This window comes from Chenopodium album, chromosome 12, assembly GCF_948465745.1.
Source record: "Chenopodium album chromosome 12, dcCheAlbu1.1, whole genome shotgun sequence".
NCBI lineage: Eukaryota > Viridiplantae > Streptophyta > Magnoliopsida > Caryophyllales > Amaranthaceae > Chenopodium > Chenopodium album.
This window is the reverse complement of record NC_137845.1, coordinates 6110767-6130853: the sequence shown is the minus strand read 5'-3', so window position 1 is coordinate 6130853 and position 20087 is coordinate 6110767. Positions and strand designations below refer to the sequence as shown.

Genomic DNA, 20087 nt, shown 5'->3' with positions numbered 1-20087 from the left:
TGTACATTATATGTACATTTCAATGATTTCATGAATGTTCAACATAGCATGTTTTAAGCTATTCAAAATTTCCCGCACCACCGTCCCTTGTCATGACTAGTTTAAGCCTTTAAGGTAATTATAACAAAGGCTTAAAATTAAATCCTAGAACGAAGGATCTATATACCAAAAAATGACATAGTAAGGCTGAAAGGGCATTGCACACCCAAAATACCATGCACCTTTCTTACATTCATCAAGCACTACTTCACTTTTTAAAAGTTTAACTAGCTGAAATGAGAGATTACATTACATGCAAACTAGGTATGGGGAGCCCTCGGTATTAGGGACCGAGGGACAAATAATTATTTTTATTGTTATTATTACTCGTACTATTATCTTATAAATTGGTTTTTAATCTAACTTTTTCTCGTGGACTAATTATTTTGAAAATAGTTTACGCCATATCATTTTACACAAATATGTAAGCACCGATAACATTCTATCCTAATTTTCATATTGTTTTTGTCTCTAGTAAGTTGACATCCATTCACTAAGATACTTCTTGTTAAGATTTTCACAAGCTCTCCTACTATTCCCACTTCCAATCTTTTTTTATTTTATAAAATTCCCACCATACAATTTACATTCCAGCTCAGCACACAACTAGAGACAAAATATTGGCAAAAGAAAATCACAGTAAAATCATTATTTACAAATTATAGAAAATAATTTTTTTAGAAGGAATGAAATTCCTATATACCATAATGCACAGCTGGCAGTCCACTTAATCAACGGCCAAAATTTCATGCCAGCATAGATGCTGATGCTGATGCTGATGTAGATTTATTTTATTCTTTTTCATATATTCCGTATAATTTTTTTTTTTTTTTTGGTAACCTTATTTTTTAAATTTATTTTAATTTCCTCAACTTCAATGATTGGACCCCCCTTTTTCTTCCTCAATAAAAACCCAAACATCCCCCATAATTATCTCCCCCCTCCTCTTCTACCTCCCTCTTTCTCTCTCTAAAAACTCTCCAAGAACCCTACTTTGTAAGTGGAGAAATTTGTGGTGGAGGAAATTAATCTCCAATTTCAAGCAAAAAAATAATAAAAATCACATCTTTATATATTTAAAAAAAAAAAAATTGGTAAAATTTATGTGACTCTGTTTTATGGTTTCTCTCTCCAATCATCCCCAAGAAAGTAATCTACTGAATTGATTGAAATTGAAGAGAGATCTCAATTCTCTGACAGATTTCCAGAAAAAAAAATTAAATAAAGATCAAAACTTTATTCCAAAAAAATTATTGTTTTTATAATGTTTTCAAAGTTTGAGTTTTTTTTATGTGATGAAGAGAAAGTTGAAGGAGAGTGGGAGAAAGAAAGATAGCTCATTTTAATCCATTTTCCCCCTTTTTTTACACACTTTTCACACCAAACCCAAAAAATTCCGCCACTTATTTTTCAGAAATTCTAACAACTTTGACAAATTTGATCAACTTTTTCTCGTGCAGGTAAATTGTTCTGTCTTTTTCGCAATTTCTGTTTTGCTTGTAGAATTTATTTTTTTTTCAACCCATTTGCTATTAAATTTAATAATCGAAAACACAAAAGCATAAACCCATTTGCAAATGTAGTAAAAAAATTCTTTAATTTTTTTCAACTTGGAATTAAACCAAAATTTGCTGTTATCTGAAGAAAATCCTCTGTTTTACCTTCAAATCTTGTTAATATATATTCACGTTTCTCATCTGGGCTTTCTTAAAATTTAATTTTTGTTTAATAAGAACATTAAATACGCATCTGTTTTTAATTTCTGATTAAAATCATAGATCTTGATTTTAATTTAATTATTAATAAATTTTTTTGTAAAGTTCTGACTTTTGATCTGATAAAAATTAAAATGTTACAGGGTTTGTTAGAAAGATGTCAGCAGTGATGAGCGAACCAATGGCAGTAACAACAACCCAACAAGAATCGTCAGCCCAAAATGAAGTACAATTCATCAAATGTGAATGTTGCGGTTTAACCGAGGAATGTACCCTTGCTTACATTGAGAGGATCCGAGAAGGGTATATGGGTAAATGGGTTTGTGGTCTTTGCTCCGAAGCTGTCGAAACCGAGGTTGATCGCTCCGAGAAGCATATTAGCACCGAGGAGGCTCTCAATCGTCTCTTGAATGTTTGTAGGAGCTTCCGATCATCGTCCCCACCGGCTGGCGGAGATCCGACTATCCACCTTATTAGTGCCATGCGCCATATCTTGCGCCGTAGCCTAGATTGCCCGCGGGGGGGTCTTAGGTCCACCCCCGCGAGTCCTACTAGGGAAGCTCTTGACCAAAGAAGGGCTATTCTCTCTAGGTCCGAGAGTTGCTTCGCGGACCTTTGAGAGATATGATAAGAATAATTATTAGGGGGTTCAAGATCAACGCAAATTGATGGTGGATGTCATAATATGGAATGATGGTGATGTTTGGGAAGTGAAATTAATGTGTGTGTGACATTGGAAATGTTGGGTGATTTTCGTGTCAAATTGTACAAAATTGAGAATGCTAATGGAAGAAAATTTCGACTAAGAAAGAGTAAAACAATTAAAGAGCAAATATAAAAATGGTAAAGATGATGAAAAGAGGGACTTAGAAGTTATCGTTTGCTTAGGGAGAAATGGTACATTTGCCTTAACTAGCATTAGCGTTACACCCTCCCCCAAGTAGTCTAGTTTGGTTTATGCAATTTTGTGTACATATCTATAAATATTTTAAGTATGTAATAAAATAAATTCTGGTTCTAGAACTTGCTCTGCATTTGGAGAAATTTGGCTCTTTCAATTGGAAATTGGATTTTAAATGTTATTTATTTTTCTCCATGGAACTTTGTCTTGTTTATTAGGGTTTAGTTGGTGCTGAGCAATCGAAATTTGTTGTTAAAGGAATAGTACGTTTGTCGATAATTAATTTTCCATAATTAAGTGACACGTGTTCGGAGTTTAATTCAACGAAATTAAATGGTTGATATGGTAGCGGTTAGTTATTAATTGTTTGATAGTTCTAATAGTTGTTAGCTATTGTACTAACTGTCGATAAAAACCGTTGTGGTATAATATAGCTACATACGTCATCTAGCAATTAGCCAATCAGGGTATCTAAAAATATGTCTTTGAGAAAAACACAAAGAGCTAATGTTAGTAAATATAGTCCTAAAATACAAAAGGAAAAAAAAAAAGAAAGAAAAAGTACTCATCACTACTTGGTGTCAATGGTTAACAAAAATTTGAATAAATAGTGATCCTGAAATTACTCCTATATTATATCATCCTCACTAGTCCGATAGAAAGTTAATAATTCATAAAAGAAAAGCAAAACTATTATTGAAAGCCAGAGGAGAGGAGGGATAGTTATTTGGATTGGTATCCCCTTAAAAAGGAAAGATTATCAACGTGTAAATCTTCCCTGCTTTCAAGGGGTTTAACCTTCAGTATTAAAATGCGTCAAATCAATTCATGACAATTCTAATCCAATAGGACACATTTTACATTACCGCTTTAGAAAAACATCACTATCGCTATCTTAAACGGGTACAAATATAAGGTTAATCACCTAATCTAATTACTAACGTGATCCAACGTTCTCCATCACTTCTCCAACCATGCTCAACCAAGCTACAACGATTTATACAAGCCACAAGATGTAATAGCTAACCATATAGAATGTTGTGAGTATGTGACAAGCCAAACTATAACGTCTCGTGAGAGTGAGGATAGTTCAAGTGGTTAGAACTTCCCTTTCAATTCTAATTACTTATTGAGATCGATTCTCATCCTGTTTTTGTGGCTTTCTAATCACCAAATAAAAAAAAAAAAAAATATAACTCTGATTACTTATCATTAGAGTGTTTTAAGAGAAAAAAATATATCTAAATCATTGCAAATAATATGAAAAGAAGGTAGTAAATAAATATATATAAAAAAAATATCAGGTAAACCTGAGAAATCACCTTCTCTGATTTTGGCCTCCAATATCTTTCTCTCTCCTCTCCGTTCTCTCTCTCCGTCCGTTTCGACGGTGGCTAAAAGTGTCGAAAATCAGTCATTTGCAAAATCAAAAGAAAGATAAAAATAAAATGGATGCTCAAAAATGAAATTTGACTTTAGTTTTAATCTTAGATTTTGGCTCTCAATACATCCACCTAATTACTCGTTGAATCCGATCACTTTTGTTTTCTCTCTGTGCATTTCCGGCACTTCCTCTCTCAAATCTATCTGACTTAAACCCACGTTTAATCAATCTTTCTGGTGGCCCCCACTGGTCCACGCGCCAGACGGGCCGGTATTATGTGCCGGGTTCATTGAATAAGTCAAAACAAAAGGCGTTCGTGTTCTGGGTATCTGTTATGGATTACAACTGATAGTGCAGAGGCTTAGGGATTTGGTTAAAGTTCGGGATAAACAAGAGTATGGAAAGATGGAATATTGAGTGATTTCTGAGAATATTGAGTGTTTTGGGAATAGAATTAAGTGGAATAAGCAGGATGTTTGAATGAGTCACTGTGACGAGGTTTCGAAACTTCCAGATGGGTTTAAAGTTGTTGCTGTTAGTCAGCAGGTGCTGTTACTGCTCTTGAGAATCCCACTAGAGGGTTTTATGTCCTGCAGTATCATCCTGAGGTAAATGGAAAATCGAAAAATATTCTCTTTATCCGGATTTAGTTATCACGTTACTAATCACTCATAGCTCTGAATATACTATACGAGTGGCGACATGGGGTTACTTAAAACTTTATTACTTGTAGTAGTGCTTTAAATAAAAATGATGCAGTTTGTTGTTTTATTACCCTCCTTTATACATGTAAAGGTGATTTTTTTCTCACTAAGTTTGTTGCTCTGCAGTGAGATGCTCTGTCCAAAAGTATGATTGAAAAATCTTACTAGTACTACGTTGTTGTTTCTGTTAGTTGTATAGTAGGTCAGTAACATCTAAGGGTAGTTACATCAGTTAGGTTGATCTTACTGTAATATGTAAACAGTAAAAGTATATGATTGACATTCTTCCAAATTAAGAATGTAATTTTTAGAAGCAAAATAATGATGTTTAAAGAATAATCAATTGTATGGTGGAATTGTGATGCTGATACCAATTACAAGTAATAATTAATTTAAGTAGCTGTGAATGAAATAATCTCAAGTGGTTGATCAATGGGACATTATTTATATGTTTTTGGTGTATTCGAGTTTTACTTGTGGTAAGTGACAAAGGTTGCTAAACCTTATTTAGGTAACACATTTGCCTAAAGGGATGGAGACATTGCGGTTTTTCCTCTTTGATGTTTGTGGAATCAATATAATGCAGATTGGAAGATGGAGGATTTAATCACTGAAGAAATTAGAATTATTCTGGAAACCTTAGGCCATGATGATCATGTCATTTGTGCTTTGTCTGGGGGTGTGGACTATACTGTATGTTGCCCCTACCCTTGTCTGTAAGGCGATTGGGGATAGACTTCATTGTATTCTTGTTGACAACAGCTTGTTAAATTAAGGTCAGGCTTTCGTCACAAAGATTACTTAGATGGGTTATGTTGTGTCTAATGAGAGGGACTTGTATTTTATAGTTTATACCTCCTGGGAGTGGAAGAAATCATTCTCACACTATTAAGAGCCATCATATTGTTGGTGGACTTCTGAAAGACATGAAGCTGAAGCTTATCGAGCCTCTCAAGCTATTATTGAAGGACGATGTTTGAATTTAATTTAAATCCCTTGAGGCCTTGATATGAAGATTTTGTGCTCTCTTCCAATTGATCTCATAGCTTTTCCGTGGTACGTGCATGGGGGAAGATCTTAGATATCCCTGAGGGTTTTTTTAAAGCGTCATCCATTGCCAGGATCAGGACTTGCTGTTTGTGTTCTCGGTGATGTTACAGAAGGAAATTATTAGGAAATCCTTTGACAGGTAACCAGATATTTCCTTCTATTGGATTAAATAAATGTCTATGTTCCTGGTTGATATAATAAGGTGTTTTCTTCAGGTTGACGAGATATTTATTCAATCAATCGAAGATGCCAGACTCTGTGATGAAATATGGCAAGCTTTCGCTGTTTTCATGGGAATTTTGTCAGTAGGAGTACAAGGTGACCATAGAACTCATTCTCACGTCGCAGGCCTTAGAGCTGTTACAAGTCAAGATGGGATGACAGTAGATTGGTAAGTATCATACATCTTTTACTTATTGTGTAGATTCTGTTCTTTGTGTTTGTGAATGTATAAGAAAACTGATTTTTGGAAAAATAAATTCCTTGATCATGAAAGTTTCCAACTTTTGATGTTGTAAATTTGGGGTTAGATTCTGCCAGTTTATGATAGATTTATTTCCATTGATCATATTTTGGTAAAAGACATTCTGGTTGTTTTCAATGCTAAAAGCTAAAACTCGAATTCTGGCATATGTTGAGCCTAACTTTACTATCGTATGCCAAGATTTCATCAGCTTACAGTTGAAGTTTGATCAACATCTCGATCACACTATATATCATCAATTTGTACTGTTTGTCTTTACTCTGTAGATTCAAGTGATTAATTGATTTCTTCGGACTGTTATGAATGTTTCCTGTACTATTTCCAGGTATCGCTTTCAAAATCACTAACAACGTTCGTGGTGCGAACAGAGTTGCTCTGGACATAACATCGAAGACTCCTTCAACAATAAAGTGGTAATAATCTGTTAATTTTTGGATGATACTAGCCTAATATTTACCCTTCTTAACTAACGAACCATCTCATTGACTCCTTTTCTAATCACTGGCTCAAGAACATTTAAGAAGTATAACCAAAGATTTATTCAAGGCACGTGATTTCTTTTCGTAACCATTCATTCTTGCATACTACTCGTATTATCATACTTCGATATTTTATCTTATGTAACCAGAGAGGTCTAACTACCATTGTCGCGACAATGATATTTATTTGTTCTTTATTGAGAGTTGAGACAATAGAAGGGACATCAACACAAAAATTTGATAGCATTATGGAGAATGTGGACATAGGGACATAGGAACAAACATTGTGGTAGCCACTGTGCTCTGCTAATATTAGAAAGATGTTCCTGTAAATTACTAGCTAGTGACTTTGGCTGGAAGCATGTCTTTTAAGTCTTGCATGTACTATTATATTATAAGTTGTAAGATGTGACATAACTTGTATGGTTTGGTAACACTTTAATTGGCATTTTCTATGTGGTGGTTAAAGCTTTTTATGAGCATATAATTATTGTAAACAATATCTAATCGATCTTTGGTTTATTTTAATATATGAAAAATATCTGCGGTCTCTCTGTTTTAAATATGTATAGTGAATCAATTAATGATGATGAGGTCACAAAAGATAGTGTATGTGTGGAGAGATTAGAAACATTGCATTTGAGCCTTAATTTCACTAATAAAACTTCTTACATTTGCAAAGGTGCTTTTGGAGGTCAGATATTTTATGTTCCTCGTCAAAATGCAACATTGTATACTTCTTTGTTCTTTCTCACTATCAAGTGTTTGTTCCTGTCAATAGTGGACAAAATTGAGGATCGAAGTTTGATCAAAGTCTTTCTCCTTACCTTATAAAGTATGCTATTACAAATAAAGTCATATTTGATTGATAGGACAGGAAACAGGTTAAAATATGAAAAATTTGACATCTATACTACCAATACATCATACTAGTACTAACATATGTAAATCAGTAAATGTAACGTGGAATATTATCTCAGGAAGGATCAAAAAAGATTGTAATTTATTGTTAAGGAATGATAATTAATACGGAGTAAGAAAATTAGTTGAATCACTACATCAAATCAATAATATCTTAGATGTAGGCTCCTTGACGTTTCATCCTATATTGAAGCCAGTGGATAAATTTATGCAACACTAATCAACTGTAAAATATGGCCTTTGAATGTACTGAAATTTTGAAGAGCAAATGAAAAGATTTCCTTTTTATGATGGCTCAGTATTTAGAATATTAAGGTGCCGGCTAAATTTGTTGATTTCCTTTTGAAAATCTATCTATATCTATATATATATACATACAATACTAAAGTAATCCCCCCAAAAAAATCATAAATTACACATGTCAACACCACATAAAAAATTTTCCCGCCTTAAATTTTTTTTTTGGTCATTTTTTTCATTAAAAAAATAATAATTTCAAGTTAATTTAAAAGTTTGAAATTTAAAAGTAAATAACTAAAAATTAATTTTACCAGGTTATTGATCGACTAAGTAAATCAACATACAAAATTATTTTCCATATTATGCATAAAAATAATCCAACTATGTATTAATTAAAAAACCCGATGTTGGGAAAGATCACAAATAATCTTGCAGTGAAAATAATATTCACTTTCCCTTTGTGAATAAACAAAATAGGTAATAATTATATCTCTATAATATAATAGATTAATTCACAAAGTGTTTATACTCTCAAATTTAAATTGTGTTTCTATTTATCAAAAATAATGTGATACAAATTCTATCTCAATTCACTATTATAAACAATTAATCTGATTACATATTTATAATCAGCCTATAACTAAATAACTAATGATGCAAATTACTAGTAGGAAAAAACAAAAAGGCACCCCCTAATTGCCACCGGTTCAGTCCAAACCGGTGGCAAAAATAGGCTAAAAAATGGGCGGGTAAATGATCTAGTTATAATGGCACCGGTTCACTTCAAACCGGTGGCAAAAACACATAGCCCACCGGCTCAAAGTGAATCGGTGCCATTTATTATTAAAAAAAAACCCGCCCCTTAAATCCCCCCAACCCTATTTCTCTTTCTCTCTCAATCGCTCCTCTTTCTCTCTCCTCTCCTCCTCTTTCCTTCTTGCTCACCCCGTCTTTCTCATCTCCTCCTTCTCTTTCTCATGTCCTCCTTCTCTTTCTCATCTAGATTTACTCCTTCTACCACGTCTCCTTCTCCCTCGTGTTCACCACGAAGACCACCACGTCTCCTTCTCTTTCATTCGAAGACCACCACGAACACATGCAACACCGTTCCCCCACCACCAAGACTGTTCTCCTTCGATTTCAATTTCTGGTTTTTTTTTTTGAGTTCTGGTTTTGAAATTGGATTTTTTTTTCGATTTCGATTTTTTATCCTTATAGAGTTGGCTATTATCTCTCTTAATCGATTTTTTTTTTCGATTTTGATTTTTTTTTTCGATTTCTGGGTTTTTTTTTTCCGATTTCAATTTTGATTTTTTTTTCGATTTTGATTTTTTCTTTTCGATTTCTGGTTTTTTTTATTCGATTTTAATATATTTTATTTTTTCGATTTCGATTTTTTTTTTCGATTTCTGGGTTTTTTTTTCGATTTCAATTTTTATTTTTTTTTCGATTTTGATTTTTTTTTTCGATTTCTGGGTTTTTTTTTTTCGATTTCAATTTTGAATTTTTTTTTTTCGATTTTGATTTTTTTTTCTATTTCTGGTTTTTTTTATTTGATTTTAATAAATTTTTTTTTTTCGATTTTGATTTTTTTTTTTCGATTTCTGGTTTTTTTTTATTTCGATTTAAAAAAATTTCTGGTTTGTGTTTTTTTTTTTTTTTTTTTCTGGGTTTGAGTTTTTGGGATTGAATTTCTGGGTTTGAATTTTTGGGATTGAATTTCTGGGTTTGAATTTCTGGGTTTTTTTTCGAAGCTTAATTATATTAATCGATTTTTTTTTTGTTTTAATTGGTGCAGGTATATTGATTTAGATCTTAAATCGAGAATCAAGATGCAAGAATATTGATTTAGATGTGTATGGGGTTTTTTTTTTATTTATATTGTAAATTTTTTTTATTTATATTGTAAATTTTTTTTATTTATATTGTATTTTTTTTATTTATATGTAATTGAACTATTTTATTGATCTATATTGTAAATTTTTTTAAATTATATATTGTAAATTTTCGATTATATTGATTGATATTCGATTTATATTTTGATGTTCTTATTTATTTTAGTCGATTTTATTTTTAAGTGAAAAAAGACAAAAAAGAAAAATTAATTTTTTGGGCTCTTTAAAAACAATGAAATAATTTTTTTTTGTCCATTTTTGGCACCGGTTAACCGGTGCTAATAACCATTTTTGCCACCGGTTTGAACCGGTGGCTTTTCATGCAAGCAATTGGCACCCCCCACATTGGCACCGGTTCAAAACCGCTGGCATTGAGGGGTTTTGAACCGGTGCCAATTTCGTTTTTTCACCTAGTGAAATTATCGTTATATAATTTGCCATAGTTTATTTCTTATTTTCCTACCACTCTCTTTCTCTTTCTCCCCTTTTATTCTTGTAATTTCTTCTTTATTTGTTTTTAGCAAACTCCAAAATAAGGAGGAATATTATCCAACAAATCTCCCCCTTCCGACTTATTAGGAGATTATTGATAGACCCGCTTTATCTCGACAAACATCAAGCTTTTGCATGGTCAATGTTTTTGTCATCGTATCTGAACCATTGTGGTCGGTATGGATCTTTTCCAAATGCAACAGCTTGGCTTCAAAGACTTCTCGTATCCAATGATACCTTACGTCTATATGTTTGGAACGAGCATGGAAAGTAGGAATTTTCGCCAGATGAATAGCACTTTGGCTATCACAGTAAAGTGAATACTTATCTTGTTTAATCCCTAACTCTTGTAGGAAATTCTTCATCCACAATATCTCTTTACAAGCTTCTGTCACAGCAATATACTCGGCTTTCGTTGTTGATAATGCAACACATTTTTGTAACATAGCTCCCCCTGCAAAAGTCATCATATAGCCTGATACTGACTTTCGCGAATCAACATCATTTGCCATATCTGCATCTGTGTAACCTTTTAACACAGGATCTCCTTGACCAAAACATAAGCACATTTTTTATGTGCCCCGTAAATACCTTAGAATCCATTTGACACCTTCCCAGTGTTCTTTTTCTAGATTCGAGAGAAACCTACTGACAACACCTACCGAATAGGCAATGACTGGTCTCGTACAGACCATAGCATACATCAAACTACCAACTGCAGATGAATAAGGAACTTTATCCATCTTTTCTCTTTCTTTCTCACTTGTAGGACATTGTTGAGAACTCAACTTAAAATGACTTGCAAGTGGAGAACTTACTGGTTTAGCCTTATGCATATTAAACCTCTCGAGTAACTTCTCAATATATCTTTCTTGTGACAACCATAACTTCTTATTTTTCCTGTCACGTGAGATTTTTATGCCTTGTATCTGTTTTGATGGTCCTAAGTCTTTCATGGCAAAGAACTTATTCATCGCCTTTTTCAAGTTAGCGATTTTATTGGTGTCGCGACCAATAATTAACATATCATCAACATAAAGGAGTAAAATAATAAAATCTCCCTCTGCAAATCTTTTTATGAACACACAATGATCCGATGTCGTCTTGTGATACTTATGATCTTTCATAAAGGATTCAAATTTTCGATACCATTGAAGCGGAGCTTGTTTTAAACCATACAAGCTCTTATTCAAATGACATACCATGTGCTCTTTTCCTTCAACCTGGAAGCCCTCAGGTTGTTCCATATGTATTTCTTCTTCCAAATCACCATGTAGGAAGGCTGTTTTCACATCTAGTTGTTCAATTTCTAAATCCATGCATGCTGCCATGCCGAGAACAACTCGTATTGACGACATTTCACCACCGATGAGAATATTTCTTCAAAGTCAATACCTTTCTTTTGACTAAACCTCTTCACAATCAGCCTTGCTTTGTATCTTGGTTGTGGATTATTTTCTTCAGTCTTCAATCTGAACACCCACTTATTCTTGAGTGCTCGTCGACCATTTGGTAGCTGTACCAAATCAAATGTATGATTCTCATGCAAGGATCTTATTTCATCTTACATTGCTTCAATCCACTCTTTTTGGTGAATATCTCTTAGAGCCTCATCATAAGACTCTAGCTCACCACCTTCAGTCAACAACTGATAGTCACCACTAGCAAACTTTGCCGGAGGTCGTCTATCTCTATTAGACCTTCTTAACTCTAGTGGTGATGGTGGTTGATTTTCTTGTTGTGTTATCTGTTCTACATTCTCATGATTATCATCATAATTGTCCATGTTGTGAGGATAATCTTCTTGGTTTACTTCTCCCCCGTGATCATCAACTACACCCGGGGAAGGAACTGGATTCATAAATCATAATTATAGGCAATTCTTCATGGGATGTTGTAAATTTTTCCAATTTTTTGTATGTCTTCAATGGTTTGATCTTCAAAGAAGACGACATCTCTACTTCTGACAATCTTTCTTTCAGAAGGACTCCATAACCTATAACCTAACTCATCTTCAGGGTAGCCAAGAAAAAATACATTGTTTTGTCTTGCTATTAAGTTTTGATCTCTCATCTCTCGGGATATGAACAAAGGCTCTACATCCAAACACCTTCAAACTTTCATAATTTACTTTTCTCCCTGACCATATCATTTGGGGAACTTCACCATCAAGTGGAACTGAAGGAGAAAGATTGATCAAATGAACTGCATTTTTAACTGCCTCCCCCCAAAATGATTTGGGTAACCTTGCGTGAGATAACCTTGAACGAACTTTTTCAGTGATCGTACGATTCATCCGTTCTGCAATACCATTTTGTTGTGGCGTTTTTGGGACAGTTTTCTCAAGCTTTATCCCATACTTCCTATAATGTTCTTCAAATGGACCTCTATACTCACCACCATTATCAGATCGTACACATTTTAATTTCATGCTCATTTCTCTCTCTACTTTTGCATGAAACTCCTTGAATGCATCAAGGACTTCGTCTTTACTTTTCAAGAGATAGACCCATACTTTCCTGGAATGGTTATCAATAAATGTGACAAAATAAGATGCCCCACCTAGATATTTTTCTGTCATAGAACATACATCTGTGTGAATCAAATCTAGAACTAGTGGTCTTCTAGATGGTGGATTTCTTCGAAATGAAACTCTATGTTGTTTTCCAGCTAAACAATCAACACAAGATTTCAAATGAACATCCTTCAAAGGAAGGAGTTTCTTTTGAGTGAGGATTTGCAATCCCTTCTCACTCATATGCCCGAGCCGCTTATGCCATAACTCGGTAGAACATTCTTCGGCTACATTCAACTGTGTGTTGAGCTTCCAATTTGTGACATAAAGGGTTTGTTGCTTCTTTCCATGAGCAATGATTATCGAGCCTTTCGACAACTTCCACTTTCCATTAGAAAAGTGATTCGCATACCCTTCATCGTCAAGTTTGCCAGCTAAGATCAAATTCAGCCTTATATCTGGAACATGTCTGACATCGTGCAATGTTATCTTGCACCCTGCATTGGTTTCCAAGCGAACATCTCCAATACCAATAATTTTAGAGGATCCATTATTTCCCATCCTTACAAAGCCAAGACCGTCGTTAGTGTAAGATGTGAAGTAATCTTTGTGTGCAGTTAGATGATATGAAGCACCTGTATCAATCACCCAGCTACAATCTTCATTTGTAAGGTGATAACATGAGTCATCACCTGAAAAATAAACTTCGTCACCAACTGCTGTAACCGTGACATTTTTCTTGTCTTCATTATCATTACTCTTGTCATTCTTTGATCGCATGTCCCTCTTCCATATGCGACGTTCACTTTGCTTATGTCCTGCCATACGACATTAAAAGCAAGTGAACCTCTTCTTAGTTTTTGATCTGCCTCTCAATTTATCTTGACTTTGGGAGCCTCTAAACATTGGTCTCCCTCGACTTTCAACAATGTGTGCTTTAGTTTGATTATTTGTAGAGGCAAATTATTTTCTTCTAGCTTCTTCATTGAACAAGCTTTCACCATATCAAGGGTGAGTTTACCATTCGGAGCCGAATTGCTTAACGAGATAACAAGAGTTTCCCAACTATCGGGTAATGAGCTAAGGAGTAATAAGGCTTGGACTTCATCTTCAATTGTCATGCTAACATTTGTTAGCTGATTAACAATGCCTTGAAATTCATTCATGTGTTCTCCCATATTTTTATTTTCTTTGTATAGAAGATGAACCAGCCTTCTCACCAATGTAGCTTTATTTAAAGCTATCTTCCTCTTATACATTGACTCAAGCTTTTTCCAAAGCTTGTAGGCATTGGTATCATTAGCAACATGTTGAAAAATACTTTGATCAATATGTTGTCGTATCAACCCGACTGCCTTTCGATTCTCCAATTTCCATACATCTTCGGTTTTACTTTCCGGTTTATTTTCTTCCTCGATGGGTTTATACAAATCCTTACAATAAAGGATATCCTCCATTCGAAACTTCCACATGGAATAATTAGACGACGTCAATTTGATCATTTCCGATAAGCTTACCATCGAATCTTCCATTTTGTTTTATATAACGTGTATGTCTGTAACTTGGCTTTGATACCAGACTGTTGGGAAAGATCACAAATAATCTTGCAGCGGAAATAATATTCACTTTCTCTTTGTGTATAAACAAAATAGGTAATATTTATATCTCTATAATATAATAGATTAATTCACTAAGTGTTTATAAACTATAAACTAATATTCGATAGTATACTCTCAAATATAAATTGTGTTTCTATTTATCAAAAATAATGTTATACAAATTCTATCTCAATTCACTACTATAAACAATTAATCTGATTACATATTTATAATCAGCGTATAACTAAATAACTAATGATGCAAATTATCGTTATATGATTTGCCATAGTTTATTTCTAATTTTCCTACCACTCTCCTTCTTTTTCTCCCCTTTTACTTCTTGTAATTTCTTCTTTATTTGTTTTTAGCAAACTCCAAAATAAAAAGGAATAATATCCAACACCCGAGCATAGCTCGGGCATTAACTAGTATCAAAATAAAATTAAAACTTAAGATAATTAAACTGAAAATTTCACAAGTAATGCATTTTCATTTGCCCATAAATAAAAGTGAAAAAAACCTCAAAATGCTAGTAAAAAAAATAAATGAAATAGAAGCTTCATATATGTTTATTAATTATATACGGAGTACTTCGAATTTTTTTTTTTTTTTTTTTTTTTTTTTTTTTTTTTTTTTTTGGTGCAAAACGAGGGGAAGGCCCCAAGGAAAAAACAACTAAAATAAACTAGGGAGGGACAAAGCGTGGCACAACCACTCTTACGACATCATTATGTAAAATACGACCCAAAGCTAGGGAGGGACTTGAATCAACTAAAATTTGTTGTTCTGATTTACGCCTTGATTAGCAAGCCAATCTACCACTTGATTTGCTTCTCTATAAATATGCTTGACTTCTACTACCCATCTTGATTCTGCTAGTAGCTTTTGACAGTGAGCAATATTGTGACAACACTCCCCTGTTGTAGCTTCTGTGTTCTTTAAACTTATTACAGCAGCTTGGTTGTCTATATGAATCTGCAATTTTGTAATCCCATGTCTTTTTGCGAGTTCAAGACCATATTCTACAGCAAGGATTTCAGCCTTGAAGGCACTACAGTGACCCAAATGAAGCGAATATTATAACTTGAACTTATCTGAAATGAACTTGTTAGATCTAATTGAACTTGATCAACTATTACTGATACTACTTATTTTCTAAGTAGTATCATTTATATAACGATGAATTTGAACAATTTTTTCATTTAAAATATGGATCAACACATTATTATTTGATAGATATTGAGGAGTTTTCCCGAAATCTAACATGGTATCACAGCTTTAGGTTTTGATCCTACCTTTTTTCTTTTTTTTTAGCTTCCGCAACTCCACACTACCCGTTCTTCCTTCTTCTTCACTCACTGATTAGTTCTTTAATCTAGCCACCAACTATGACTAAAGACGGCGAACCTAGTCCTTCTCCACCGCCACCACCAGTGAATGAATTTCACCCGGCCCTCACGGTCAATAATATCAAGAATGCGATCCCTATAACCCTTGACTATGTTAACGTTCAATATGCTAGTTGGGTTGAGTTATTCGAGAACCATGCGTGTGCATTCAATGTTCTTGATCACATCGACCCAAAAACACCGAAGCCAACTGACATCTCCGTTGCTTTGTGGACCCGATTGGATGCGATAGTCAAACAATGGATTTACGGCACCATATCGCTTGATCTTCTCAACACAGTCTTGGCTCCGAAATCCACTGCTCAACAAATATGGGACCGTATTAAGGATATTTTTCAAGATAACAAGAGTACTCGGGCAGTGTATCTTGAAAATCAATTTAATACTCTACATCTTGATAATTTCTCCAATGTCACTGCTTTTTGTCAACAGTTGAAGAGTATTGCTGATCAGTTGGCTAATGTCGACCAACCCGTCTCTGAACAGAAGATGGTCCTTCGCTTGGTTGCAGGTTTGAACAAGACGGATTTTGACACCGTGGCCACTATGATTGCTCAAACAGATCCTCTGCCTTCGTTCAATACAGCACGCTCCCGGCTTCTCCTGGAAGAAACTCGCCGGAATTATGATTCCACACCGCCACAACAATCCTTCGTTGCCCAACAACAATCCTCACCGCAACAAACGGATTCAACTCCGCAGCAACAGCCATCGTCTTCAGGTGGCAGGGTAGGCAACACCACCGGAAAAGGTCGTGGCGGTGGTGGGAAGGGACGCGGCAAGGGTCGCGGCCGTGGCACTCAACCAAACCAGCAGCAGCAACCGAATCAACAACAGCAGTGGCAGCAACAGTCCAGCCCTATTGGACAACAATGGGCCCAACAGCCATCTTGGCCCAATGCGCAGCAGGCTGGCAGTTTCAGCAGGGCTGGGCCGTGCCTCCTGCACCCTTCCCCACTGCAGGACAGTACCAACCGCGGCCCATCCTCACTTGTCCTCCGCAGCAGGCCTACTCCATGGGCCCAGCCAACTACGGCCCAACGATGACACCAACGGACTTAGGCAGTGCATATTCGTCAATGGGGCTCACAACTCCGGAAAACGGATTATACATGGACTCAGGCGCAACCTCTCATATGACAAACAATGCCGGTACACTCCTTCCCCTTTTAAATTTAAGCACTAATAATCATATTTTAGTAGGCAATGGTCATCGCATTCCGATTATTGGTTATGGTCACACATCTCTTCCTAATAATTCCCTTAGGCTCAATAATGTTCTTCTTGCACCACAAATTATCAAAAATCTTATTTCTGTGCGTAAATTTACTTCTGATAATTCGGTGTCCATTGAATTTGACCCTAATGGTTTTTCTGTGAAGGATCTTCATACGGGGAGGGTAATAACGAGATGCAATAGTGCCGGGGACCTTTATCCAGTTACCACCAGTACTCCAAGCACATGCCTAGCCACATCTCTCACTGCAGTCACCCCGTGGCATGATCGTCTAGGACATCCCGGGGCTTCCTCTTTAAAGTTTCTTAGGAGCAATAATTTACTTTCTTGTAATAAGGAGCACGACCCCTCATTTTGCAATTCTTGTCAATTAGGAAAACATGTTAGACTTCCATTTTATGATTCTAATAACAATACTTGTTCTGCTTTTGACATTATTCATGCTGATTTGTGGACATCTCCTATTCGGAGCATTAATGGTCATAAATACTATTTGGTTCTTCTTGATGATTTTACTCATTATGTGTGGGCTATCCCTCTTGCTTACAAATCTCAAGCCTTCCAAAGCTTCTTACACTTTAGACAATATGTGCAAACTCAATTTGAACGACCCATTAAATCCTTTCAAAGCGACCATGGTCGTGAATTTGACAATGATCCTTTCAAAAAGTTTTGCATAGAACAAGGGATGGTTTTTAGATTCTCGTGTCCTCACACGTCTTCCCAAAATGGGAAAGCCGAACGCAGGATTAGAACCATAAATAATGTCAAACGCACTTTATTATTTCATGCCTCATTGCCTCCCAACTATTGGTCTCATGCTCTTGAGACGGCCACATATTTTCTCAACATATTGCCCACAAAATCTCTAAAGCATATGACCCCGGCTCAGGCTTTGTTTTGTAGAAACCCCTCTTATGATCACCTTCGGGTTTTTGGTTGTCTTTGTTTTCCAAATCTATCGGCCACTGCTCCTACTAAACTTGCTCCTAAGTCTACTCCTTGTGTTTTTTTGGGGTATCCCTCCAATCATCGTGGTTACAAATGCCTTGATCTTGTCACTCGCAAGATTATTATCTCTCGTCACGTAACCTTCAATGAGTCGGTTTTCCCCTTCAAAAACTTGGAGCATTTTTCTTTAAAGGATTATGATTTTTTGGGGTTTGATGAAAGATCACCACTGCTTACCCATTTTCTGATGCAGCAGCCCAATTCTCTCACTCTTCCCCAACATGGCCCAACTTAGCCACCTCACCCATTGGGCGCTGGAATTCCAGCGGCCCAATCAGTACCTGCGAGCCCAACCCCAGCGCACGCTGGTCCACCGAGCCCTGCAGGACCCTCCAGCCCAGCCCAACCCGCGTCACCCATTTCCCCCCTCAATGCTGGGCCGCGTCCCCTCACTGCTGGGCCGCGCCTTTCTCCTTCCATACATCAGCCCACTCGTGCTAGCCCATCTCACTCCACACCCACGGCCCGTCAGTCCACTCTGCTTTCACGCCCAAACACAATTTCCTCACCCCAGATGCAGACCCGGTCACGTCATGGCATTATAAAGCCAAATCCTAAATATGCAAACTTGACCATTGAGCATAAATCCCCATTACCCAAAAATCACAAACAAGCTTTGCAAGACCATAATTGGAATGCCGCCATGTTTGATGAATATAGTGCTTTAATTAAAACAGGGACTTGGGATTTGGTACCTAGGCCTATGGGGGTGAATGTTGTTAATTGTATGTGGCTTTTTAAGCATAAATACAAGGCTAATGGTGACCTTGAAAGACACAAAGCTCGTCTTGTTTGTGATGGCAGGTCGCAGGAAATTGGAGTTGATTGTGATGAGACATTTAGTCCGGTCGTGAAACCGGCTACTATTCGCACAGTACTCAGTTTAGCTATGGCTAAAAGGTGGTCCATACATCAGTTAGATGTTAAAAATGCTTTTCTACATGGTGACTTACAGGAAACAGTTTATATGCATCAACCTCCGGGCTTCTATGATCGGAGTAAACCTGACTATGTTTGTCGTCTTCGCAAGGCTCTTTATGGTTTGAAACAAGCTCCAAGGGCTTGGTATCAACGCTTTGCGAATTATTTGATCAAGTTGGGGTTTGTCATTGCTAAGAGTGACACTTCTCTATTCACTTTTAGGCAAGGGAACGATTTGGCATATTTACTGCTTTATGTTGATGATATTATTCTAGTCACTTCCCCTGACAGGTTGCGCGTGGAAATTATTTCTAGCTTACGGACAGAATTTCCTATGTCAGACTTAGGGCCACTGAGTTATTTTTTGGGGATTGCTGTTACACGCACACCCTCTTATATGCTATTGTCTCAACAGAAATATGCATAGGAGATTTTAGAGCGTGCAGGTATGAGTTCCTGTAAACCTGCCGCCACTCCAGTCGACACTAAGTCTAAACTTAGTGCCAATTCGGGTTCTCCATTCCGGGATCCTACTCTGTATCGTAGTCTTGCAGGTGCACTTCAGTATCTTACTTTTACTCGTCCAGATATTGGTTATGCGGTACAACAGGTGTGCTTATTCATGCATGATCCCAGGGAGCCGCATTTTGATGCGTTAAAACGCATTTTGCGTTATATTCAGGGTACTATTGATCATGGTTTACATTTATATCCTTCTGCTCCTACTCGCTTGTTTACTTATACTGACGCTGACTGGGGAGGTTGTCCCGACACTCGTCGTTCCACTTCGGGTTATTGTTGTTTTCTTGGGGACAACCTCGTTTCTTGGTCAGCAAAGCGTCAGCCTACTTTGTCTAAATCAAGTGCAGAGGCGGAGTATCGAGGCGTTGCAAATGTGGTTTCTGAAGCTTGTTGGCTTCGTAATTTATTATTGGAGCTTCATTGTCCCCTTCGACAGGCTACTATCGTTTATTGTGATAATGTCAGTGCAATCTATCTCTCTAGTAGCCCGGTTCATCACCAACGCACCAAGCATGTGGAATTGGATATCCACTTTGTTCGGGAAAAGGTAGCGTTGGGGGAAGTTCGGGT

General features: G+C 36.1%; 1 pseudogene across 1 annotated transcript; it reads left to right on the top strand.

Annotated features, from left to right (window-relative positions):
- The first annotated feature begins 4028 nt into the window (after window positions 1–4028).
- On the top strand, window positions 4029–7294 carry LOC145571785 (uncharacterized; annotated as a pseudogene). Its single transcript, XR_014096625.1, has 4 exons — window positions 4029–4647; window positions 5255–5932; window positions 6009–6184; window positions 6603–7294. The product of XR_014096625.1 is annotated as an uncharacterized LOC145571785 (transcript).
- The last annotated feature ends 12793 nt before the right edge of the window (window positions 7295–20087 follow it).